Raw genomic sequence first — 26,926 nt, 5'->3', positions numbered from 1 at the left:
AATAATAGGCGACCCTCGGCTATCACAAACATCAAAAGACATATCGTGGCTAGAGTTTAACTTTAACCAATCTAGACCTTAGTTGGTTTTTCTCCACACTGTCCATCTCTCATTGTAGTGTAAAATAATTTAACCAACAAACTTTAAACAGAGTTTAAACACAGGTTTACTTTGAATCTACTTAAAATACATTCTGGGAACCTTTTATACCTTTCACTTTCCCCAAGTCCTACGTTTTGCAGTTCCATACACTAAAACATATGCCACGATGTTTCAAGATTACAGATTTAAGACATTAATATATGCGTCAAAAAACTTCAAGGGGCAGGGAAATGACTAGATAATGCTGCCTGTTCCACAGTGAGACAGATCTCAGCTTCCCTGAAGTAAACTAAATCACTAAAAAATTGCACTAATAAAACAATGTATCTCATTAGTTTATGAAACTGTTAGTATACGGTCAGCTGAGGAGAGTTCAAATATTCCAATATACTGATATGAATTTTGAAACAGCTGCCTCAGCGAAAAAGCTGCATGGGTAAATCAATGTCAGGTTTGAACAGTATCAATGTATCTATTACTTATACAGCTAAGCCTTTCTCCTAGCCGGTTTTGGTGGCTTCCACCCTGCATACACACATAAGCCGCAGAAATGAAGTCTTTCTGCGTGACACATTTTTTCTACTCTGCAATCTTGTGGTGTGGTGAAAATGTCATTAGGATGTAAGCCCCAAAAGGTAGACCGGCATGAACATACAGGCAACCTTGGGCAGGGCACCTAGATGGTAGGGGCACCTCTGCCAGGATGTCTGTTGGATTAGTAAGGCGGTATACACGAGGAGGCTCCAAAAGCAGAGTTAGCCACAATGGACTAAATGACCTGACTAAACTTTAATTGATCTTAATGGTGTAAAACCAAATAAACACACTGGACAAGTAAAGCAAAAACAAAACCTTATAGCAAGGGTATTTAACCCTCTCAATGCTGACCCAGTGAGTTTGTCAAGTTCTGTGAATAATAGACTTCAACCAACTTAGAATTATAAGAGGCAAATGAGCCCAATTTCCGAGTTGCTGAGATCCTTGCATACTGTTAAGGGATTTCTGCCAAAGCAATAATTGGGCATTCAGTACTGTTCTGGGATCTCCACCAACTTAAATTAGAAACATGTGTCTGTAATTTTACACTTTAGATACCTCTTTCTACAGTCCCTTTGGTCTAACTGCTGGTAAAGTGGTTTGGCTGCTCTCAAAGCAAACCCTTGTGGTTTCATTACGTGATATGGTCCTTACATGCATTTTGGCTCATACCCTTTATTATCTTTTAGTCAACCACTGAATTGTGCCACACAGATTTTTCTGACTACAACCAGATTTTATGACTTAAAGGGTATGTAATTTAATGTATGTATATATATATATATATATATATATATATATATATATAGAGAGAGAGAGAGAGAGAGAGAGAAAGAGAGAGAGAGATAAATATATATATATATATAGATAGATAGATAGATAGATAGATAGATAGTTTAATAAGCTTCTCATAACTGTTATGTCAGTTTATCTTAATAAAAAGCAAGGTGCCCCTCCCCCGTAGGTGCTGGCATGTGCCCTGCTCTCCCTGTCATGACAGCAGTGCTATTGTGACATCATCAGAGCATAATAACCTCGCACTGGGCGTGGAGCTTCAGTACTAGAGGAGACAGCAAGCTACTTGTAGTGACTGAACCTCCAGTAGTGCAAAAGATTAGTAAAGAGACTGACTTTTATTTCTTCATTTTGACCCATTTCTCCTCCTGCTTTTGTGATCGCTGAGTGAGGCAAGTCAGGGCAGATATTGTTGCAAAAAAACAACTGACAAGATGGGGACAACACTAGGTCCCTGGGAATGGATGTGTACCTGCTGCAAAACCACATGTGGCCTATGCCGGAGTACCTGCCCCTGCGCCTGTTCCTGCAACTGTCCTTGCTCCTGCAAGTGCCCCTGCAAGCGCAAGTGCCCCTGCGACTGCCCCTGCGACTGCCCGCGGGACTGCGACTGCCCCCGCGACTGCCCCTGTGACTGCTCCCGCAATTGCTTGTCAAACCTGTGCCCTGAAGAAGTGAAGGTCGAGGAAGTGAGCGCCGAGGATTACATTGACGAGGACAAAAAGGAGGTGAGAGCCCAACTCCGAGAGGACAATGCGGTGAAATCTTCTCTGAGGAGCTGTGGCGCCTTCACCTTTGGGTTGATTCTCACCGCCATGTATGCGGCCATCGTCCTCTTTGTGAAGAACTATAACCTGAAGTACTGCATCGTGTCCTCAGTGGTCATCTGCATCCTCCTCACCCTCGGCATGGCCTTCTTCATGAAGATGCGGGTCACAGTGTTCCTTATGCTGCCCCAGCTCTTCTCAATTGAGGGGAAGACCATCGTGCTCCTGGTCGCCTTCTCGCTGGCCTTACAGGGACCTGCAGCCAACACCTTGGAGAATTTCCGGCGCTCATCTGAGTCCGTGTCCTGCGGCGTGGAACTGGCCATGAACCAGACCAAGGAGCTCCTGGAAAAAGTTAAAAGGCCGTTAGTGAGTGCGCTGGATATTCTGAAGAACATCGGCCAGAGGCTGAAAGGGGTGGCCGATCGGGCCAGAAAGTTCTTCAAGACGGTGACAGACGGAGTGAAGCACATTGGACGCGTGCTGCGGAATGTGTGGCGTTTTATCGCCAATATCGGGGAGGTCTGTAACGAGGAACTGGAAGTTCCCTATCTAAAGTGCAGGAAAATATTTGACACGGCGCGGAATCAGTGCTTCCAGGTGATGTCATTCTTGTCATTCCTGTGCTACATTGTGGACGCCTTCAAACCGCTGTGTGGACTGGCTAAAACCGTTACAATCCTATGCCTCCTGCCAAAGTATCTCCAGAAATATGTCCGAAAGCATGTGAAAAACCCCATCATCAACATGCTCCGCAACATCAAGGACAAGTTTGAGTTTAACGTGACGGTTATTCACGACTTCGACATAAACCTGAACTCCAGCAAGAGCATCAAGCAGGTGGCAGTCGGCATAATGAGCGAAGTGCAGAGCACACTGAACCCCTATCTGGATGTGCTCAGCATGTTCAGCTATTCAATGACATTTGTTTGCCTCTTCATCTACATCATGGCCGCTCGGTACCAGCGCAAGTACCTCTATGAAGATAACCACGACAATATCTACATAACACGGTCCTTCATAGAGCTGGACGTGATGAGAGCCAAGCAAGGGCGCAGAACCCTCCTGCCCCTTTCCGCCAGAGAGGCCTACAACTTCATCCTGCCAGGTTCGCTTTACCTGACCAAACGTGAGAGGAAGGGATATTCTTTTGACATCATCAACGTCTTCCGAAATGTTCTGGTGGTCGCATTCATGATGGTGATGGACTTCATCATCTACTGGGTGCTGGACATGGTGTATTACCTGCTGCAAGCGGACGTGGTTGCCAGAGCTCCGGTGACGTTCTCTGTGCTGATCAACGGCTCCGGTTATGCCAGCGAAATCTTCTCCAATGTGGTGTCTGCGTTTGACATCCTTCAGAGAGGGAACTTGACAGTTTTGTCAAAGAAATGCCTAGTGGCTCCGTCCGCCCCAGACTTTAAAGGATACATACTCATAGGCTCAATGTATGGCCTGTGCTTCCTCATTGCGATATTTGGCGTCTACATACGGAGGCTGCAGCGCGTAATCTGTGCCTATTATTACCCATCCCGGGAGCAGGAGCGCATCTGTTTTCTTTACAACAACTTGATAACCAAACGCACAAACATTGAGGACTCCTTGATCAGGAGCGTGAGGATGAATGCAGAGGACGGGGGGCACTCTAGCTTCCTGCAGGTCCTAGCGGCAAAACTCCCCGGGTGCCGCTGGTTTGCCCAGCTGTTGGGCACCAATGAGCAGTACTGCATGGCATGTGCCAAGATAATCACTGGCAGCGAGGGGCAGGACTGCCTGGCCTGCATCACCCCAGGCTGTAAAGGGATGTACTGCAGGGGCTGCTTTGAGATCCTTGATAACATCTGCACAATTTGTATGGCTCCACTGGCATACTCTGAGGCTATCGAAGAGGAGGTCGACTCCAGTGACGAAGAACAGGTCCACCTCTGGATCGATGCCATGAAAACCATGAAGGCTGAAGAGAAAGGAAAGAGGAAGAAGCTGAAAGAGTTTGTGAAGGATCGCCTCAAACAGGTTCTCCGTAGCCAGGGTAGCAGAGCAGCGTTAGGCGAGAAGCTCCTGGAGAAGTATAAGGAGGAGGTCCGTGGCAGGGAGGAAGATGAGAGCTCAGGAATCAGTGAGGTTGAATCCAGTGAGGACTCTGAAGATACAGATTTTGAATATCAGAACTCAACAGAGGTCACCGACTCTTCAGATTCTGAGGACCACACGGCCCCCCATTCACAAAGTGGACAGAAGCACGAAGGAAGAGGGATCTGGTCACCCCCGCGCGGCAGAAGCCACCCAATAGGAGAGGGCGGCGGGCGGTGAAGAATGGAGGTGGAAACTAGAATGGAATTCAGAACTATACCCACCCCTTCTTCTACCTAAATTTCCTTTGTAATCCCTTCACCACCAAGTGAATCGGCTTGCATCCTGTTCCTGCTGCATGCAAGTCTGAGTGAACTTCAAGGCTTTTTTATATGGGCACATGGGAAAGAAGACACCGACACATCAAAGAAGCTGGACACTTTCTCTGGAGCTCTCAGTGAAGAAAACGCACAGCGTAGAGGGTTAAGATCAGAATTATGACCTTCAACGAATCCAGAAACTTTTAAGTGATCCAGATTTTGAACGTGGCAACCACCAAAAGTGTCGGCGTCCTTTTAGACAGTTTAGACCACTGTTTTTTGCGCCTTTCACTCTTAAATAAATTTTGACTTTGGCTTTGGGAAAACAAATAGCAGGTTTCTTTTAAGACATTTTAAATGTTCTTTTTTTTTTTTTTTTTTTAAGAAAACTAACAAAAAAGGATTAATATTTCAGGTCTACTGTACGTATTCCTTTCAATATTTAATGTCCCCAGATGTCAGTCATTACTGCAAACTGAATGCCCAATCCATTCTTACGACAAGAAGCTAGCACTTTAGGTCAGTATTGCTGACAGTAGATCGTCTATACCTACTGAATATAGAACTAGACTAATGCATCATTTTCAAAGCCATTCGCATCTGGGAGGTATTTAGTTTTGCTGGCTTTAATCGCCAAATTCACAGGTTTCAGCATCTCTTTAAATTTTAATGCTACCGAAAAATATATAATGGGAAAACTAAAACGAAAATTACCCGAATGGTCAATTCCCGCATTCAGATTCAATGGTCATGTTGTAGTATAAGCTGCATAGCATAGTCCCAGATGTTTATGAGTACTAATGTGTACTGCTTCTATTTAAATTGTAGTAGATATGAACATAGGGATAAAAAAAAAAGATGGGGTGCAAGTCACATTTTACCACTCAGTAAATTAAGCCAAACAAGCGTATAGCTCATTCCCCATTATTATTATTATTATTATTATTATTATCTTTTACTTATATAGCGCCAACAGTTTACGCAGCGCTTAATACAGTACATGAATTCAAGGGAAATGACAAGACAAGAATTGACAGAGAGAGCCCTGCTCGCAAGCTTACAATCTTGAGGGAATGGGGTGACAAACATAAGGCACAGAGAAAGGGTGAGAGGTAGTGTGGTGGTTGTATCAATGACAAGGAAGTTCTAGCAGCTAAGATGGTATGCTTCTCTGAAGAAGTGGGTTTTGAGATGTTTCTTGAATGTCGGGAGGGAGGGTGAATGCTGAAGGTTCCTTGGGAGTAGATTCCAGAGATATATGGCAGCTCGAGTGAAATCTTGTAGACGGGAAAAGGAAGAGGTGATAAGTAAGGAGGAGAGCCTTAGCCCATGGGAAGAACGTAGGGATCGAGTAGGAGAGTATTTGCTAATGAGGTCAGAAATGTATGGAGGGACCGTATTATGGATGGCCTTATATGTCAGTACCAGGATTTTAAATTTAATTCTAAAGGCAATTGGGAGCCAGTGGAGGGTTTCACAGAGTGGGGAAGCAGAAGAGGAGCGTCGTGCAAGGAAGATAAGCCTAGCAGCGACAGTTGAATGCCAACCAGAAGAGTGTTGCAGTAGCCAAGACGGGAAATGATAAGTGAATGAACCAGAGTTTTTGTGGATTCTTGGGTGAGGAATGGGCGGACACGAGAGATGTTTTTTAGGTGCAAGCGTCAGGATCTGGCGAGGGACCGAATGTGAGGGATGTAAGTTTGTTTTAGTAGGGGTTAGCACTGGAGAAAAGGATAAAAGGTGGTGGTCAGACAGAGGGAAGGGGTAGATGGAGAAATCTGAAAGGGAGCATGATCTGGAGAAAACCAGATCAAGTGAGTGTCCCTCAGTGTGCGTCTATTGAGAGAGACCAGAGGAGGATGTCGGGGAGAGGAGTTTGGAGCTAGCAGAGTTGTTAGATATATCTAAAGGAATGTTAAAGTCACCCAGAATAAGGCAGGGGATATTAGGAAAGAGGAAGAAAGGGAGCCAGGCAGTCAAATAACTGTGAGGTAGGGCCTGGAGGGCGATATATGACAGCAATTTGAAGAGAGAGTGGAGAGAAAAGATGGATTGTGTGAACTTCAAAGGAACAGAATGAGAGGGAGGGAGGGCTTGGTATATGCTGGAAGGTGCAGTCAGGTGAGAGAAGGATGCCTACACCACCACCCTTTCTGCCATCAGGCCTAGGAGTGTGTCATCCTGTTATCTATGAAATCAAAGAGTATTTTGTGGGGGGAAAAAATCTGAGCTTTTGGCATACAAAGAGGAATTAATCCAGCCCCAAAATACCTTACCAACGATTAATGCATATTAAAGTACATAGGACCTACTTGAATATTTTGGGGTTTTGTTTACGTGAAAGAAAAGGAATAAACACCTGCTGGAGACACTGCGGCTCCAGAGCTGTTCAATGGAACGCATCTCCAGCAAGGCAAAAAGCTCAGGGCGGGGAAACAGCGCAAACGAATTCTGATTAATCGCTCTATGCTTTTGCATAAAAAACAGGAAAATAATAGGCGACCCTCGGCTATCACAAACATCAAAAGACATATCGTGGCTAGAGTTTAACTTTAACCAATCTAGACCTTAGTTGGTTTTTCTCCACACTGTCCATCTCTCATTGTAGTGTAAAATAATTTAACCAACAAACTTTAAACAGAGTTTAAACACAGGTTTACTTTGAATCTACTTAAAATACATTCTGGGAACCTTTTATACCTTTCACTTTCCCCAAGTCCTACGTTTTGCAGTTCCATACACTAAAACATATGCCACGATGTTTCAAGATTACAGATTTAAGACATTAATATATGCGTCAAAAAACTTCAAGGGGCAGGGAAATGACTAGATAATGCTGCCTGTTCCACAGTGAGACAGATCTCAGCTTCCCTGAAGTAAACTAAATCACTAAAAAATTGCACTAATAAAACAATGTATCTCATTAGTTTATGAAACTGTTAGTATACGGTCAGCTGAGGAGAGTTCAAATATTCCAATATACTGATATGAATTTTGAAACAGCTGCCTCAGCGAAAAAGCTGCATGGGTAAATCAATGTCAGGTTTGAACAGTATCAATGTATCTATTACTTATACAGCTAAGCCTTTCTCCTAGCCGGTTTTGGTGGCTTCCACCCTGCATACACACATAAGCCGCAGAAATGAAGTCTTTCTGCGTGACACATTTTTTCTACTCTGCAATCTTGTGGTGTGGTGAAAATGTCATTAGGATGTAAGCCCCAAAAGGTAGACCGGCATGAACATACAGGCAACCTTGGGCAGGGCACCTAGATGGTAGGGGCACCTCTGCCAGGATGTCTGTTGGATTAGTAAGGCGGTATACACGAGGAGGCTCCAAAAGCAGAGTTAGCCACAATGGACTAAATGACCTGACTAAACTTTAATTGATCTTAATGGTGTAAAACCAAATAAACACACTGGACAAGTAAAGCAAAAACAAAACCTTATAGCAAGGGTATTTAACCCTCTCAATGCTGACCCAGTGAGTTTGTCAAGTTCTGTGAATAATAGACTTCAACCAACTTAGAATTATAAGAGGCAAATGAGCCCAATTTCCGAGTTGCTGAGATCCTTGCATACTGTTAAGGGATTTCTGCCAAAGCAATAATTGGGCATTCAGTACTGTTCTGGGATCTCCACCAACTTAAATTAGAAACATGTGTCTGTAATTTTACACTTTAGATACCTCTTTCTACAGTCCCTTTGGTCTAACTGCTGGTAAAGTGGTTTGGCTGCTCTCAAAGCAAACCCTTGTGGTTTCATTACGTGATATGGTCCTTACATGCATTTTGGCTCATACCCTTTATTATCTTTTAGTCAACCACTGAATTGTGCCACACAGATTTTTCTGACTACAATCAGATTTTATGACTTAAAGGGTATGTAATTTAATGTATGTATATATATATATATATATATATATATATATATAGAGAGAGAGAGAGAGAGAGAGAGAGAGAAAGAGAGAGAGAGATAAATATATATATATATATAGATAGATAGATAGATAGTTTAATAAGCTTCTCATAACTGTTATGTCAGTTTATCTTAATAAAAAGCAAGGTGCCCCTCCCCCGTAGGTGCTGGCATGTGCCCTGCTCTCCCTGTCATGACAGCAGTGCTATTGTGACATCATCAGAGCATAATAACCTCGCACTGGGCGTGGAGCTTCAGTACTAGAGGAGACAGCAAGCTACTTGTAGTGACTGAACCTCCAGTAGTGCAAAAGATTAGTTAAGAGACTGACTTTTATTTCTTCATTTTGACCCATTTCTTCTCCTGCTTTTGTGATCGCTGAGTGAGGCAAGTCAGGGCAGATATTGTTGCAAAAAAACAACTGACAAGATGGGGACAACACTAGGTCCCTGGGAATGGATGTGTACCTGCTGCAAAACCACATGTGGCCTATGCCGGAGTACCTGCCCCTGCGCCTGTTCCTGCAACTGTCCTTGCTCCTGCAAGTGCCCCTGCAAGCGCAAGTGCCCCTGCGACTGCCCCTGCGACTGCCTGCGGGACTGCGACTGCCCCCGCGACTGCCCCTGTGACTGCTCCCGCAATTGCTTGTCAAACCTGTGCCCTGAAGAAGTGAAGGTCGAGGAAGTGAGCGCCGAGGATTACATTGACGAGGACAAAAAGGAGGTGAGAGCCCAACTCCGAGAGGACAATGCGGTGAAATCTTCTCTGAGGAGCTGTGGCGCCTTCACCTTTGGGTTGATTCTCACCGCCATGTATGCGGCCATCGTCCTCTTTGTGAAGAACTATAACCTGAAGTACTGCATCGTGTCCTCAGTGGTCATCTGCATCCTCCTCACCCTCGGCATGGCCTTCTTCATGAAGATGCGGGTCACAGTGTTCCTTATGCTGCCCCAGCTCTTCTCAATTGAGGGGAAGACCATCGTGCTCCTGGTCGCCTTCTCGCTGGCCTTACAGGGACCTGCAGCCAACACCTTGGAGAATTTCCGGCGCTCATCTGAGTCCGTGTCCTGCGGCGTGGAACTGGCCATGAACCAGACCAAGGAGCTCCTGGAAAAAGTTAAAAGGCCGTTAGTGAGTGCGCTGGATATTCTGAAGAACATCGGCCAGAGGCTGAAAGGGGTGGCCGATCGGGCCAGAAAGTTCTTCAAGACGGTGACAGACGGAGTGAAGCACATTGGACGCGTGCTGCGGAATGTGTGGCGTTTTATCGCCAATATCGGGGAGGTCTGTAACGAGGAACTGGAAGTTCCCTATCTAAAGTGCAGGAAAATATTTGACACGGCGCGGAATCAGTGCTTCCAGGTGATGTCATTCTTGTCATTCCTGTGCTACATTGTGGACGCCTTCAAACCGCTGTGTGGACTGGCTAAAACCGTTACAATCCTATGCCTCCTGCCAAAGTATCTCCAGAAATATGTCCGAAAGCATGTGAAAAACCCCATCATCAACATGCTCCGCAACATCAAGGACAAGTTTGAGTTTAACGTGACGGTTATTCACGACTTCGACATAAACCTGAACTCCAGCAAGAGCATCAAGCAGGTGGCAGTCGGCATAATGAGCGAAGTGCAGAGCACACTGAACCCCTATCTGGATGTGCTCAGCATGTTCAGCTATTCAATGACATTTGTTTGCCTCTTCATCTACATCATGGCCGCTCGGTACCAGCGCAAGTACCTCTATGAAGATAACCACGACAATATCTACATAACACGGTCCTTCATAGAGCTGGACGTGATGAGAGCCAAGCAAGGGCGCAGAACCCTCCTGCCCCTTTCCGCCAGAGAGGCCTACAACTTCATCCTGCCAGGTTCGCTTTACCTGACCAAACGTGAGAGGAAGGGATATTCTTTTGACATCATCAACGTCTTCCGAAATGTTCTGGTGGTCGCATTCATGATGGTGATGGACTTCATCATCTACTGGGTGCTGGACATGGTGTATTACCTGCTGCAAGCGGACGTGGTTGCCAGAGCTCCGGTGACGTTCTCTGTGCTGATCAACGGCTCCGGTTATGCCAGCGAAATCTTCTCCAATGTGGTGTCTGCGTTTGACATCCTTCAGAGAGGGAACTTGACAGTTTTGTCAAAGAAATGCCTAGTGGCTCCGTCCGCCCCAGACTTTAAAGGATACATACTCATAGGCTCAATGTATGGCCTGTGCTTCCTCATTGCGATATTTGGCGTCTACATACGGAGGCTGCAGCGCGTAATCTGTGCCTATTATTACCCATCCCGGGAGCAGGAGCGCATCTGTTTTCTTTACAACAACTTGATAACCAAACGCACAAACATTGAGGACTCCTTGATCAGGAGCGTGAGGATGAATGCAGAGGACGGGGGGCACTCTAGCTTCCTGCAGGTCCTAGCGGCAAAACTCCCCGGGTGCCGCTGGTTTGCCCAGCTGTTGGGCACCAATGAGCAGTACTGCATGGCATGTGCCAAGATAATCACTGGCAGCGAGGGGCAGGACTGCCTGGCCTGCATCACCCCAGGCTGTAAAGGGATGTACTGCAGGGGCTGCTTTGAGATCCTTGATAACATCTGCACAATTTGTATGGCTCCACTGGCATACTCTGAGGCTATCGAAGAGGAGGTCGACTCCAGTGACGAAGAACAGGTCCACCTCTGGATCGATGCCATGAAAACCATGAAGGCTGAAGAGAAAGGAAAGAGGAAGAAGCTGAAAGAGTTTGTGAAGGATCGCCTCAAACAGGTTCTCCGTAGCCAGGGTAGCAGAGCAGCGTTAGGCGAGAAGCTCCTGGAGAAGTATAAGGAGGAGGTCCGTGGCAGGGAGGAAGATGAGAGCTCAGGAATCAGTGAGGTTGAATCCAGTGAGGACTCTGAAGATACAGATTTTGAATATCAGAACTCAACAGAGGTCACCGACTCTTCAGATTCTGAGGACCACACGGCCCCCCCATTCACAAAGTGGACAGAAGCACGAAGGAAGAGGGATCTGGTCACCCCCGCGCGGCAGAAGCCACCCAATAGGAGAGGGCGGCGGGCGGTGAAGAATGGAGGTGGAAACTAGAATGGAATTCAGAACTATACCCACCCCTTCTTCTACCTAAATTTCCTTTGTAATCCCTTCACCACCAAGTGAATCGGCTTGCATCCTGTTCCTGCTGCATGCAAGTCTGAGTGAACTTCAAGGCTTTTTTATATGGGCACATGGGAAAGAAGACACCGACACATCAAAGAAGCTGGACACTTTCTCTGGAGCTCTCAGTGAAGAAAACGCACAGCGTAGAGGGTTAAGATCAGAATTATGACCTTCAACGAATCCAGAAACTTTTAAGTGATCCAGATTTTGAACGTGGCAACCACCAAAAGTGTCGGCGTCCTTTTAGACAGTTTAGACCACTGTTTTTTGCGCCTTTCACTCTTAAATAAATTTTGACTTTGGCTTTGGGAAAACAAATAGCAGGTTTCTTTTAAGACATTTTAAATGTTCTTTTTTTTTTTTTTTTTTTTAAGAAAACTAACAAAAAAGGATTAATATTTCAGGTCTACTGTACGTATTCCTTTCAATATTTAATGTCCCCAGATGTCAGTCATTACTGCAAACTGAATGCCCAATCCATTCTTACGACAAGAAGCTAGCACTTTAGGTCAGTATTGCTGACAGTAGATCGTCTATACCTACTGAATATAGAACTAGACTAATGCATCATTTTCAAAGCCATTCGCATCTGGGAGGTATTTAGTTTTGCTGGCTTTAATCGCCAAATTCACAGGTTTCAGCATCTCTTTAAATTTTAATGCTACCGAAAAATATATAATGGGAAAACTAAAACGAAAATTACCCGAATGGTCAATTCCCGCATTCAGATTCAATGGTCATGTTGTAGTATAAGCTGCATAGCATAGTCCCAGATGTTTATGAGTACTAATGTGTACTGCTTCTATTTAAATTGTAGTAGATATGAACATAGGGATAAAAAAAAAAGATGGGGTGCAAGTCACATTTTACCACTCAGTAAATTAAGCCAAACAAGCGTATAGCTCATTCCCCATTATTATTATTATTATTATTATTATTATTATCTTTTACTTATATAGCGCCAACAGTTTACGCAGCGCTTAATACAGTACATGAATTCAAGGGAAATGACAAGACAAGAATTGACAGAGAGAGCCCTGCTCGCAAGCTTACAATCTTGAGGGAATGGGGTGACAAACATAAGGCACAGAGAAAGGGTGAGAGGTAGTGTGGTGGTTGTATCAATGACAAGGAAGTTCTAGCAGCTAAGATGGTATGCTTCTCTGAAGAAGTGGGTTTTGAGATGTTTCTTGAATGTCGGGAGGGAGGGTGAATGCTGAAGGTTCCTTGGGAGTAGATTCCAGAGATATATGGCAGCTCGAGTGAAATCTTGTAGACGGGAAAAGGAAGAGGTGATAAGTAAGGAGGAGAGCCTTAGCCCATGGGAAGAACGTAGGGATCGAGTAGGAGAGTATTTGCTAATGAGGTCAGAAATGTATGGAGGGACCGTATTATGGATGGCCTTATATGTCAGTACCAGGATTTTAAATTTAATTCTAAAGGCAATTGGGAGCCAGTGGAGGGTTTCACAGAGTGGGGAAGCAGAAGAGGAGCGTCGTGCAAGGAAGATAAGCCTAGCAGCGACAGTTGAATGCCAACCAGAAGAGTGTTGCAGTAGCCAAGACGGGAAATGATAAGTGAATGAACCAGAGTTTTTGTGGATTCTTGGGTGAGGAATGGGCGGACACGAGAGATGTTTTTTAGGTGCAAGCGTCAGGATCTGGCGAGGGACCGAATGTGAGGGATGTAAGTTTGTTTTAGTAGGGGTTAGCACTGGAGAAAAGGATAAAAGGTGGTGGTCAGACAGAGGGAAGGGGTAGATGGAGAAATCTGAAAGGGAGCATGATCTGGAGAAAACCAGATCAAGTGAGTGTCCCTCAGTGTGCGTCTATTGAGAGAGACCAGAGGAGGATGTCGGGGAGAGGAGTTTGGAGCTAGCAGAGTTGTTAGATATATCTAAAGGAATGTTAAAGTCACCCAGAATAAGGCAGGGGATATTAGGAAAGAGGAAGAAAGGGAGCCAGGCAGTCAAATAACTGTGAGGTAGGGCCTGGAGGGCGATATATGACAGCAATTTGAAGAGAGAGTGGAGAGAAAAGATGGATTGTGTGAACTTCAAAGGAACAGAATGAGAGGGAGGGAGGGCTTGGTATATGCTGGAAGGTGCAGTCAGGTGAGAGAAGGATGCCTACACCACCACCCTTTCTGCCATCAGGCCTAGGAGTGTGTCATCCTGTTATCTATGAAATCAAAGAGTATTTTGTGGGGGGAAAAAATCTGAGCTTTTGGCATACAAAGAGGAATTAATCCAGCCCCAAAATACCTTACCAACGATTAATGCATATTAAAGTACATAGGACCTACTTGAATATTTTGGGGTTTTGTTTACGTGAAAGAAAAGGAATAAACACCTGCTGGAGACACTGCGGCTCCAGAGCTGTTCAATGGAACGCATCTCCAGCAAGGCAAAAAGCTCAGGGCGGGGAAACAGCGCAAACGAATTCTGATTAATCGCTCTATGCTTTTGCATAAAAAACAGGAAAATAATAGGCGACCCTCGGCTATCACAAACATCAAAAGACATATCGTGGCTAGAGTTTAACTTTAACCAATCTAGACCTTAGTTGGTTTTTCTCCACACTGTCCATCTCTCATTGTAGTGTAAAATAATTTAACCAACAAACTTTAAACAGAGTTTAAACACAGGTTTACTTTGAATCTACTTAAAATACATTCTGGGAACCTTTTATACCTTTCACTTTCCCCAAGTCCTACGTTTTGCAGTTCCATACACTAAAACATATGCCACGATGTTTCAAGATTACAGATTTAAGACATTAATATATGCGTCAAAAAACTTCAAGGGGCAGGGAAATGACTAGATAATGCTGCCTGTTCCACAGTGAGACAGATCTCAGCTTCCCTGAAGTAAACTAAATCACTAAAAAATTGCACTAATAAAACAATGTATCTCATTAGTTTATGAAACTGTTAGTATACGGTCAGCTGAGGAGAGTTCAAATATTCCAATATACTGATATGAATTTTGAAACAGCTGCCTCAGCGAAAAAGCTGCATGGGTAAATCAATGTCAGGTTTGAACAGTATCAATGTATCTATTACTTATACAGCTAAGCCTTTCTCCTAGCCGGTTTTGGTGGCTTCCACCCTGCATACACACATAAGCCGCAGAAATGAAGTCTTTCTGCGTGACACATTTTTTCTACTCTGCAATCTTGTGGTGTGGTGAAAATGTCATTAGGATGTAAGCCCCAAAAGGTAGACCGGCATGAACATACAGGCAACCTTGGGCAGGGCACCTAGATGGTAGGGGCACCTCTGCCAGGATGTCTGTTGGATTAGTAAGGCGGTATACACGAGGAGGCTCCAAAAGCAGAGTTAGCCACAATGGACTAAATGACCTGACTAAACTTTAATTGATCTTAATGGTGTAAAACCAAATAAACACACTGGACAAGTAAAGCAAAAACAAAACCTTATAGCAAGGGTATTTAACCCTCTCAATGCTGACCCAGTGAGTTTGTCAAGTTCTGTGAATAATAGACTTCAACCAACTTAGAATTATAAGAGGCAAATGAGCCCAATTTCCGAGTTGCTGAGATCCTTGCATACTGTTAAGGGATTTCTGCCAAAGCAATAATTGGGCATTCAGTACTGTTCTGGGATCTCCACCAACTTAAATTAGAAACATGTGTCTGTAATTTTACACTTTAGATACCTCTTTCTACAGTCCCTTTGGTCTAACTGCTGGTAAAGTGGTTTGGCTGCTCTCAAAGCAAACCCTTGTGGTTTCATTACGTGATATGGTCCTTACATGCATTTTGGCTCATACCCTTTATTATCTTTTAGTCAACCACTGAATTGTGCCACACAGATTTTTCTGACTACAATCAGATTTTATGACTTAAAGGGTATGTAATTTAATGTATGTATATATATATATATATATATATATATATATATATATATAGAGAGAGAGAGAGAGAGAGAGAGAGAGAGAAAGAGAGAGAGAGATAAATATATATATATATATAGATAGATAGATAGTTTAATAAGCTTCTCATAACTGTTATGTCAGTTTATCTTAATAAAAAGCAAGGTGCCCCTCCCCCGTAGGTGCTGGCATGTGCCCTGCTCTCCCTGTCATGACAGCAGTGCTATTGTGACATCATCAGAGCATAATAACCTCGCACTGGGCGTGGAGCTTCAGTACTAGAGGAGACAGCAAGCTACTTGTAGTGACTGAACCTCCAGTAGTGCAAAAGATTAGTTAAGAGACTGACTTTTATTTCTTCATTTTGACCCATTTCTTCTCCTGCTTTTGTGATCGCTGAGTGAGGCAAGTCAGGGCAGATATTGTTGCAAAAAAACAACTGACAAGATGGGGACAACACTAGGTCCCTGGGAATGGATGTGTACCTGCTGCAAAACCACATGTGGCCTATGCCGGAGTACCTGCCCCTGCGCCTGTTCCTGCAACTGTCCTTGCTCCTGCAAGTGCCCCTGCAAGCGCAAGTGCCCCTGCGACTGCCCCTGCGACTGCCTGCGGGACTGCGACTGCCCCCGCGACTGCCCCTGTGACTGCTCCCGCAATTGCTTGTCAAACCTGTGCCCTGAAGAAGTGAAGGTCGAGGAAGTGAGCGCCGAGGATTACATTGACGAGGACAAAAAGGAGGTGAGAGCCCAACTCCGAGAGGACAATGCGGTGAAATCTTCTCTGAGGAGCTGTGGCGCCTTCACCTTTGGGTTGATTCTCACCGCCATGTATGCGGCCATCGTCCTCTTTGTGAAGAACTATAACCTGAAGTACTGCATCGTGTCCTCAGTGGTCATCTGCATCCTCCTCACCCTCGGCATGGCCTTCTTCATGAAGATGCGGGTCACAGTGTTCCTTATGCTGCCCCAGCTCTTCTCAATTGAGGGGAAGACCATCGTGCTCCTGGTCGCCTTCTCGCTGGCCTTACAGGGACCTGCAGCCAACACCTTGGAGAATTTCCGGCGCTCATCTGAGTCCGTGTCCTGCGGCGTGGAACTGGCCATGAACCAGACCAAGGAGCTCCTGGAAAAAGTTAAAAGGCCGTTAGTGAGTGCGCTGGATATTCTGAAGAACATCGGCCAGAGGCTGAAAGGGGTGGCCGATCGGGCCAGAAAGTTCTTCAAGACGGTGACAGACGGAGTGAAGCACATTGGACGCGTGCTGCGGAATGTGTGGCGTTTTATCGCCAATATCGGGGAGGTCTGTAACGAGGAACTGGAAGTTCCCTATCTAAAGTGCAGGAAAATATTTGACACGGCGCGGAATCAGTGCTTCCAGGTGATGTCATTCTTGTCATTCCTGTGCTACATTGTGGACGCCTTCAAACCGCTGTGTGGACTGGCTAAAACCGTTACAATCCTATGCCTCCTGCCAAAGTATCTCCAGAAATATGTCCGAAAGCATGTGAAAAACCCCATCATCAACATGCTCCGCAACATCAAGGACAAGTTTGAGTTTAACGTGACGGTTATTCACGACTTCGACATAAACCTGAACTCCAGCAAGAGCATCAAGCAGGTGGCAGTCGGCATAATGAGCGAAGTGCAGAGCACACTGAACCCCTATCTGGATGTGCTCAGCATGTTCAGCTATTCAATGACATTTGTTTGCCTCTTCATCTACATCATGGCCGCTCGGTACCAGCGCAAGTACCTCTATGAAGATAACCACGACAATATCTACATAACACGGTCCTTCATAGAGCTGGACGTGATGAGAGCCAAGCAAGGGCGCAGAACCCTCCTGCCCCTTTCCGCCAGAGAGGCCTACAACTTCATCCTGCCAGGTTCGCTTTACCTGACCAAACGTGAGAGGAAGGGATATTCTTTTGACATCATCAACGTCTTCCGAAATGTTCTGGTGGTCGCATTCATGATGGTGATGGACTTCATCATCTACTGGGTGCTGGACATGGTGTATTACCTGCTGCAAGCGGACGTGGTTGCCAGAGCTCCGGTGACGTTCTCTGTGCTGATCAACGGCTCCGGTTATGCCAGCGAAATCTTCTCCAATGTGGTGTCTGCGTTTGACATCCTTCAGAGAGGGAACTTGACAGTTTTGTCAAAGAAATGCCTAGTGGCTCCGTCCGCCCCAGACTTTAAAGGATACATACTCATAGGCTCAATGTATGGCCTGTGCTTCCTCATTGCGATATTTGGCGTCTACATACGGAGGCTGCAGCGCGTAATCTGTGCCTATTATTACCCATCCCGGGAGCAGGAGCGCATCTGTTTTCTTTACAACAACTTGATAACCAAACGCACAAACATTGAGGACTCCTTGATCAGGAGCGTGAGGATGAATGCAGAGGACGGGGGGCACTCTAGCTTCCTGCAGGTCCTAGCGGCAAAACTCCCCGGGTGCCGCTGGTTTGCCCAGCTGTTGGGCACCAATGAGCAGTACTGCATGGCATGTGCCAAGATAATCACTGGCAGCGAGGGGCAGGACTGCCTGGCCTGCATCACCCCAGGCTGTAAAGGGATGTACTGCAGGGGCTGCTTTGAGATCCTTGATAACATCTGCACAATTTGTATGGCTCCACTGGCATACTCTGAGGCTATCGAAGAGGAGGTCGACTCCAGTGACGAAGAACAGGTCCACCTCTGGATCGATGCCATGAAAACCATGAAGGCTGAAGAGAAAGGAAAGAGGAAGAAGCTGAAAGAGTTTGTGAAGGATCGCCTCAAACAGGTTCTCCGTAGCCAGGGTAGCAGAGCAGCGTTAGGCGAGAAGCTCCTGGAGAAGTATAAGGAGGAGGTCCGTGGCAGGGAGGAAGATGAGAGCTCAGGAATCAGTGAGGTTGAATCCAGTGAGGACTCTGAAGATACAGATTTTGAATATCAGAACTCAACAGAGGTCACCGACTCTTCAGATTCTGAGGACCACACGGCCCCCCCATTCACAAAGTGGACAGAAGCACGAAGGAAGAGGGATCTGGTCACCCCCGCGCGGCAGAAGCCACCCAATAGGAGAGGGCGGCGGGCGGTGAAGAATGGAGGTGGAAACTAGAATGGAATTCAGAACTATACCCACCCCTTCTTCTACCTAAATTTCCTTTGTAATCCCTTCACCACCAAGTGAATCGGCTTGCATCCTGTTCCTGCTGCATGCAAGTCTGAGTGAACTTCAAGGCTTTTTTATATGGGCACATGGGAAAGAAGACACCGACACATCAAAGAAGCTGGACACTTTCTCTGGAGCTCTCAGTGAAGAAAACGCACAGCGTAGAGGGTTAAGATCAGAATTATGACCTTCAACGAATCCAGAAACTTTTAAGTGATCCAGATTTTGAACGTGGCAACCACCAAAAGTGTCGGCGTCCTTTTAGACAGTTTAGACCACTGTTTTTTGCGCCTTTCACTCTTAAATAAATTTTGACTTTGGCTTTGGGAAAACAAATAGCAGGTTTCTTTTAAGACATTTTAAATGTTCTTTTTTTTTTTTTTTTTTTAAGAAAACTAACAAAAAAGGATTAATATTTCAGGTCTACTGTACGTATTCCTTTCAATATTTAATGTCCCCAGATGTCAGTCATTACTGCAAACTGAATGCCCAATCCATTCTTACGACAAGAAGCTAGCACTTTAGGTCAGTATTGCTGACAGTAGATCGTCTATACCTACTGAATATAGAACTAGACTAATGCATCATTTTCAAAGCCATTCGCATCTGGGAGGTATTTAGTTTTGCTGGCTTTAATCGCCAAATTCACAGGTTTCAGCATCTCTTTAAATTTTAATGCTACCGAAAAATATATAATGGGAAAACTAAAACGAAAATTACCCGAATGGTCAATTCCCGCATTCAGATTCAATGGTCATGTTGTAGTATAAGCTGCATAGCATAGTCCCAGATGTTTATGAGTACTAATGTGTACTGCTTCTATTTAAATTGTAGTAGATATGAACATAGGGATAAAAAAAAAAGATGGGGTGCAAGTCACATTTTACCACTCAGTAAATTAAGCCAAACAAGCGTATAGCTCATTCCCCATTATTATTATTATTATTATTATTATCTTTTACTTATATAGCGCCAACAGTTTACGCAGCGCTTAATACAGTACATGAATTCAAGGGAAATGACAAGACAAGAATTGACAGAGAGAGCCCTGCTCGCAAGCTTACAATCTTGAGGGAATGGGGTGACAAACATAAGGCACAGAGAAAGGGTGAGAGGTAGTGTGGTGGTTGTATCAATGACAAGGAAGTTCTAGCAGCTAAGATGGTATGCTTCTCTGAAGAAGTGGGTTTTGAGATGTTTCTTGAATGTCGGGAGGGAGGGTGAATGCTGAAGGTTCCTTGGGAGTAGATTCCAGAGATATATGGCAGCTCGAGTGAAATCTTGTAGACGGGAAAAGGAAGAGGTGATAAGTAAGGAGGAGAGCCTTAGCCCATGGGAAGAACGTAGGGATCGAGTAGGAGAGTATTTGCTAATGAGGTCAGAAATGTATGGAGGGACCGTATCCGTATTATGGATGGCCTTATATGTCAGTACCAGGATTTTAAATTTAATTCTAAAGGCAATTGGGAGCCAGTGGAGGGTTTCACAGAGTGGGGAAGCAGAAGAGGAGCGTCGTGCAAGGAAGATAAGCCTAGCAGCGACAGTTGAATGCCAACCAGAAGAGTGTTGCAGTAGCCAAGACGGGAAATGATAAGTGAATGAACCAGAGTTTTTGTGGATTCTTGGGTGAGGAATGGGCGGACACGAGAGATGTTTTTTAGGTGCAAGCGTCAGGATCTGGCGAGGGACCGAATGTGAGGGATGTAAGTTTGTTTTAGTAGGGGTTAGCACTGGAGAAAAGGATAAAAGGTGGTGGTCAGACAGAGGGAAGGGGTAGATGGAGAAATCTGAAAGGGAGCATGATCTGGAGAAAACCAGATCAAGTGAGTGTCCCTCAGTGTGCGTCTATTGAGAGACACCAGAGGAGGATGTCGGGGAGAGGAGTTTGGAGCTAGCAGAGTTGTTAGATATATCTAAAGGAATGTTAAAGTCACCCAGAATAAGGCAGGGGATATTAGGAAAGAGGAAGAAAGGGAGCCAGGCAGTCAAATAACTGTGAGGTAGGGCCTGGAGGGCGATATATGACAGCAATTTGAAGAGAGAGTGGAGAGAAAAGATGGATTGTGTGAACTTCAAAGGAACAGAATGAGAGGGAGGGAGGGCTTGGTATATGCTGGAAGGTGCAGTCAGGTGAGAGAAGGATGCCTACACCACCACCCTTTCTGCCATCAGGCCTAGGAGTGTGTCATCCTGTTATCTATGAAATCAAAGAGTATTTTGTGGGGGGAAAAAATCTGAGCTTTTGGCATACAAAGAGGAATTAATCCAGCCCCAAAATACCTTACCAACGATTAATGCATATTAAAGTACATAGGACCTACTTGAATATTTTGGGGTTTTGTTTACGTGAAAGAAAAGGAATAAACACCTGCTGGAGACACTGCGGCTCCAGAGCTGTTCAATGGAACGCATCTCCAGCAAGGCAAAAAGCTCAGGGCGGGGAAACAGCGCAAACGAATTCTGATTAATCGCTCTATGCTTTTGCATAAAAAACAGGAAAATAATAGGCGACCCTCGGCTATCACAAACATCAAAAGACATATCGTGGCTAGAGTTTAACTTTAACCAATCTAGACCTTAGTTGGTTTTTCTCCACACTGTCCATCTCTCATTGTAGTGTAAAATAATTTAACCAACAAACTTTAAACAGAGTTTAAACACAGGTTTACTTTGAATCTACTTAAAATACATTCTGGGAACCTTTTATACCTTTCACTTTCCCCAAGTCCTACGTTTTGCAGTTCCATACACTAAAACATATGCCACGATGTTTCAAGATTACAGATTTAAGACATTAATATATGCGTCAAAAAACTTCAAGGGGCAGGGAAATGACTAGATAATGCTGCCTGTTCCACAGTGAGACAGATCTCAGCTTCCCTGAAGTAAACTAAATCACTAAAAAATTGCACTAATAAAACAATGTATCTCATTAGTTTATGAAACTGTTAGTATACGGTCAGCTGAGGAGAGTTCAAATATTCCAATATACTGATATGAATTTTGAAACAGCTGCCTCAGCGAAAAAGCTGCATGGGTAAATCAATGTCAGGTTTGAACAGTATCAATGTATCTATTACTTATACAGCTAAGCCTTTCTCCTAGCCGGTTTTGGTGGCTTCCACCCTGCATACACACATAAGCCGCAGAAATGAAGTCTTTCTGCGTGACACATTTTTTCTACTCTGCAATCTTGTGGTGTGGTGAAAATGTCATTAGGATGTAAGCCCCAAAAGGTAGACCGGCATGAACATACAGGCAACCTTGGGCAGGGCACCTAGATGGTAGGGGCACCTCTGCCAGGATGTCTGTTGGATTAGTAAGGCGGTATACACGAGGAGGCTCCAAAAGCAGAGTTAGCCACAATGGACTAAATGACCTGACTAAACTTTAATTGATCTTAATGGTGTAAAACCAAATAAACACACTGGACAAGTAAAGCAAAAACAAAACCTTATAGCAAGGGTATTTAACCCTCTCAATGCTGACCCAGTGAGTTTGTCAAGTTCTGTGAATAATAGACTTCAACCAACTTAGAATTATAAGAGGCAAATGAGCCCAATTTCCGAGTTGCTGAGATCCTTGCATACTGTTAAGGGATTTCTGCCAAAGCAATAATTGGGCATTCAGTACTGTTCTGGGATCTCCACCAACTTAAATTAGAAACATGTGTCTGTAATTTTACACTTTAGATACCTCTTTCTACAGTCCCTTTGGTCTAACTGCTGGTAAAGTGGTTTGGCTGCTCTCAAAGCAAACCCTTGTGGTTTCATTACGTGATATGGTCCTTACATGCATTTTGGCTCATACCCTTTATTATCTTTTAGTCAACCACTGAATTGTGCCACACAGATTTTTCTGACTACAATCAGATTTTATGACTTAAAGGGTATGTAATTTAATGTATATATATATATATATATATATATAGAGAGAGAGAGAGAGAGAGAGAGAGAGAGAAAGAGAGAGAGAGATAAATATATATATATATATAGATAGATAGATAGATAGATAGATAGATAGTTAATAAGCTTCTCATAACTGTTATGTCAGTTTATCTTAATAAAAAGCAAGGTGCCCCTCCCCCGTAGGTGCTGGCATGTGCCCTGCTCTCCCTGTCATGACAGCAGTGCTATTGTGACATCATCAGAGCATAATAACCTCGCACTGGGCGTGGAGCTTCAGTACTAGAGGAGACAGCAAGCTACTTGTAGTGACTGAACCTCCAGTAGTGCAAAAGATTAGTTAAGAGACTGACTTTTATTTCTTCATTTTGACCCATTTCTTCTCCTGCTTTTGTGATCGCTGAGTGAGGCAAGTCAGGGCAGATATTGTTGCAAAAAAACAACTGACAAGATGGGGACAACACTAGGTCCCTGGGAATGGATGTGTACCTGCTGCAAAACCACATGTGGCCTATGCCGGAGTACCTGCCCCTGCGCCTGTTCCTGCAACTGTCCTTGCTCCTGCAAGTGCCCCTGCAAGCGCAAGTGCCCCTGCGACTGCCCCTGCGACTGCCCGCGGGACTGCGACTGCCCCCGCGACTGCCCCTGTGACTGCTCCCGCAATTGCTTGTCAAACCTGTGCCCTGAAGAAGTGAAGGTCGAGGAAGTGAGCGCCGAGGATTACATTGACGAGGACAAAAAGGAGGTGAGAGCCCAACTCCGAGAGGACAATGCGGTGAAATCTTCTCTGAGGAGCTGTGGCGCCTTCACCTTTGGGTTGATTCTCACCGCCATGTATGCGGCCATCGTCCTCTTTGTGAAGAACTATAACCTGAAGTACTGCATCGTGTCCTCAGTGGTCATCTGCATCCTCCTCACCCTCGGCATGGCCTTCTTCATGAAGATGCGGGTCACAGTGTTCCTTATGCTGCCCCAGCTCTTCTCAATTGAGGGGAAGACCATCGTGCTCCTGGTCGCCTTCTCGCTGGCCTTACAGGGACCTGCAGCCAACACCTTGGAGAATTTCCGGCGCTCATCTGAGTCCGTGTCCTGCGGCGTGGAACTGGCCATGAACCAGACCAAGGAGCTCCTGGAAAAAGTTAAAAGGCCGTTAGTGAGTGCGCTGGATATTCTGAAGAACATCGGCCAGAGGCTGAAAGGGGTGGCCGATCGGGCCAGAAAGTTCTTCAAGACGGTGACAGACGGAGTGAAGCACATTGGACGCGTGCTGCGGAATGTGTGGCGTTTTATCGCCAATATCGGGGAGGTCTGTAACGAGGAACTGGAAGTTCCCTATCTAAAGTGCAGGAAAATATTTGACACGGCGCGGAATCAGTGCTTCCAGGTGATGTCATTCTTGTCATTCCTGTGCTACATTGTGGACGCCTTCAAACCGCTGTGTGGACTGGCTAAAACCGTTACAATCCTATGCCTCCTGCCAAAGTATCTCCAGAAATATGTCCGAAAGCATGTGAAAAACCCCATCATCAACATGCTCCGCAACATCAAGGACAAGTTTGAGTTTAACGTGACGGTTATTCACGACTTCGACATAAACCTGAACTCCAGCAAGAGCATCAAGCAGGTGGCAGTCGGCATAATGAGCGAAGTGCAGAGCACACTGAACCCCTATCTGGATGTGCTCAGCATGTTCAGCTATTCAATGACATTTGTTTGCCTCTTCATCTACATCATGGCCGCTCGGTACCAGCGCAAGTACCTCTATGAAGATAACCACGACAATATCTACATAACACGGTCCTTCATAGAGCTGGACGTGATGAGAGCCAAGCAAGGGCGCAGAACCCTCCTGCCCCTTTCCGCCAGAGAGGCCTACAACTTCATCCTGCCAGGTTCGCTTTACCTGACCAAACGTGAGAGGAAGGGATATTCTTTTGACATCATCAACGTCTTCCGAAATGTTCTGGTGGTCGCATTCATGATGGTGATGGACTTCATCATCTACTGGGTGCTGGACATGGTGTATTACCTGCTGCAAGCGGACGTGGTTGCCAGAGCTCCGGTGACGTTCTCTGTGCTGATCAACGGCTCCGGTTATGCCAGCGAAATCTTCTCCAATGTGGTGTCTGCGTTTGACATCCTTCAGAGAGGGAACTTGACAGTTTTGTCAAAGAAATGCCTAGTGGCTCCGTCCGCCCCAGACTTTAAAGGATACATACTCATAGGCTCAATGTATGGCCTGTGCTTCCTCATTGCGATATTTGGCGTCTACATACGGAGGCTGCAGCGCGTAATCTGTGCCTATTATTACCCATCCCGGGAGCAGGAGCGCATCTGTTTTCTTTACAACAACTTGATAACCAAACGCACAAACATTGAGGACTCCTTGATCAGGAGCGTGAGGATGAATGCAGAGGACGGGGGGCACTCTAGCTTCCTGCAGGTCCTAGCGGCAAAACTCCCCAGGTGCCGCTGGTTTGCCCAGCTGTTGGGCACCAATGAGCAGTACTGCATGGCATGTGCCAAGATAATCACTGGCAGCGAGGGGCAGGACTGCCTGGCCTGCATCACCCCAGGCTGTAAAGGGATGTACTGCAGGGGCTGCTTTGAGATCCTTGATAACATCTGCACAATTTGTATGGCTCCACTGGCATACTCTGAGGCTATCGAAGAGGAGGTCGACTCCAGTGACGAAGAACAGGTCCACCTCTGGATCGATGCCATGAAAACCATGAAGGCTGAAGAGAAAGGAAAGAGGAAGAAGCTGAAAGAGTTTGTGAAGGATCGCCTCAAACAGGTTCTCCGTAGCCAGGGTAGCGGAGCAGCGTTAGGCGAGAAGCTCCTGGAGAAGTATAAGGAGGAGGTCCGTGGCAGGGAGGAAGATGAGAGCTCAGGAATCAGTGAGGTTGAATCCAGTGAGGACTCTGAAGATACAGATTTTGAATATCAGAACTCAACAGAGGTCACCGACTCTTCAGATTCTGAGGACCACACGGCCCCCCCATTCACAAAGTGGACAGAAGCACGAAGGAAGAGGGATCTGGTCACCCCCGCGCGGCAGAAGCCACCCAATAGGAGAGGGCGGCGGGCGGTGAAGAATGGAGGTGGAAACTAGAATGGAATTCAGAACTATACCCACCCCTTCTTCTACCTAAATTTCCTTTGTAATCCCTTCACCACCAAGTGAATCGGCTTGCATCCTGTTCCTGCTGCATGCAAGTCTGAGTGAACTTCAAGGCTTTTTTATATGGGCACATGGGAAAGAAGACACCGACACATCAAAGAAGCTGGACACTTTCTCTGGAGCTCTCAGTGAAGAAAACGCACAGCGTAGAGGGTTAAGATCAGAATTATGACCTTCAACGAATCCAGAAACTTTTAAGTGATCCAGATTTTGAACGTGGCAACCACCAAAAGTGTCGGCGTCCTTTTAGACAGTTTAGACCACTGTTTTTTGCGCCTTTCACTCTTAAATAAATTTTGACTTTGGCTTTGGGAAAACAAATAGCAGGTTTCTTTTAAGACATTTTAAATGTTCTTTTTTTTTTTTTTTTTTTAAGAAAACTAACAAAAAAGGATTAATATTTCAGGTCTACTGTACGTATTCCTTTCAATATTTAATGTCCCCAGATGTCAGTCATTACTGCAAACTGAATGCCCAATCCATTCTTACGACAAGAAGCTAGCACTTTAGGTCAGTATTGCTGACAGTAGATCGTCTATACCTACTGAATATAGAACTAGACTGATGCATCATTTTCAAAGCCATTCGCATCTGGGAGGTATTTAGTTTTGCTGGCTTTAATCGCCAAATTCACAGGTTTCAGCATCTCTTTAAATTTTAATGCTACCGAAAAATATATAATGGGAAAACTAAAACGAAAATTACCCGAATGGTCATTTCCCGCATTCAGATTCAATGGTCATGTTGTAGTATAAGCTGCATAGCATAGTCCCAGATGTTTATGAGTACTAATGTGTACTGCTTCTATTTAAATTGTAGTAGATATGAACATAGGGATAAAAAAAAAAGATGGGGTGCAAGTCACATTTTACCACTCAGTAAATTAAGCCAAACAAGCGTATAGCTCATTCCCCATTATTATTATTATTATTATTATTATTATCTTTTATTTATATAGCGCCAACAGTTTACGCAGCGCTTAATACAGTACATGAATTCAAGGGAAATGACAAGACAAGAATTGACAGAGAGAGCCCTGCTCGCAAGCTTACAATCTTGAGGGAATGGGGTGACAAACATAAGGCACAGAGAAAGGGTGAGAGG

General features: G+C 45.0%; 4 pseudogenes; all 4 read left to right on the top strand.

Annotated features, from left to right (window-relative positions):
* Window positions 1-1,868: 1,868 nt before the first annotated feature.
* Window positions 1,869-4,511, top strand: LOC149302434 (DC-STAMP domain-containing protein 2 pseudogene; annotated as a pseudogene).
* A 4,426-nt stretch (window positions 4,512-8,937) lies between these two features.
* On the top strand, window positions 8,938-11,601 carry LOC149302433 (DC-STAMP domain-containing protein 2 pseudogene; annotated as a pseudogene).
* Window positions 11,602-16,015: 4,414 nt separating this feature from the next.
* LOC149302432 (DC-STAMP domain-containing protein 2 pseudogene) lies at window positions 16,016-18,679 on the top strand (annotated as a pseudogene).
* A 4,410-nt stretch (window positions 18,680-23,089) lies between these two features.
* LOC149302431 (DC-STAMP domain-containing protein 2 pseudogene) lies at window positions 23,090-25,753 on the top strand (annotated as a pseudogene).
* Window positions 25,754-26,926: the final 1,173 nt, after the last annotated feature.

The sequence above is a fragment of the Sceloporus occidentalis genome, unplaced genomic scaffold (assembly GCF_023333645.1).
Source record: "Sceloporus occidentalis isolate IW3139 unplaced genomic scaffold, rSceOcc1.0.p SCAF_19, whole genome shotgun sequence".
In the NCBI taxonomy this organism is placed as follows: Eukaryota; Metazoa; Chordata; class Lepidosauria; order Squamata; family Phrynosomatidae; genus Sceloporus; species Sceloporus occidentalis.
Note: the sequence above shows the minus strand (reverse complement) of the source record. Positions and strands in the feature narration are given on the sequence as shown.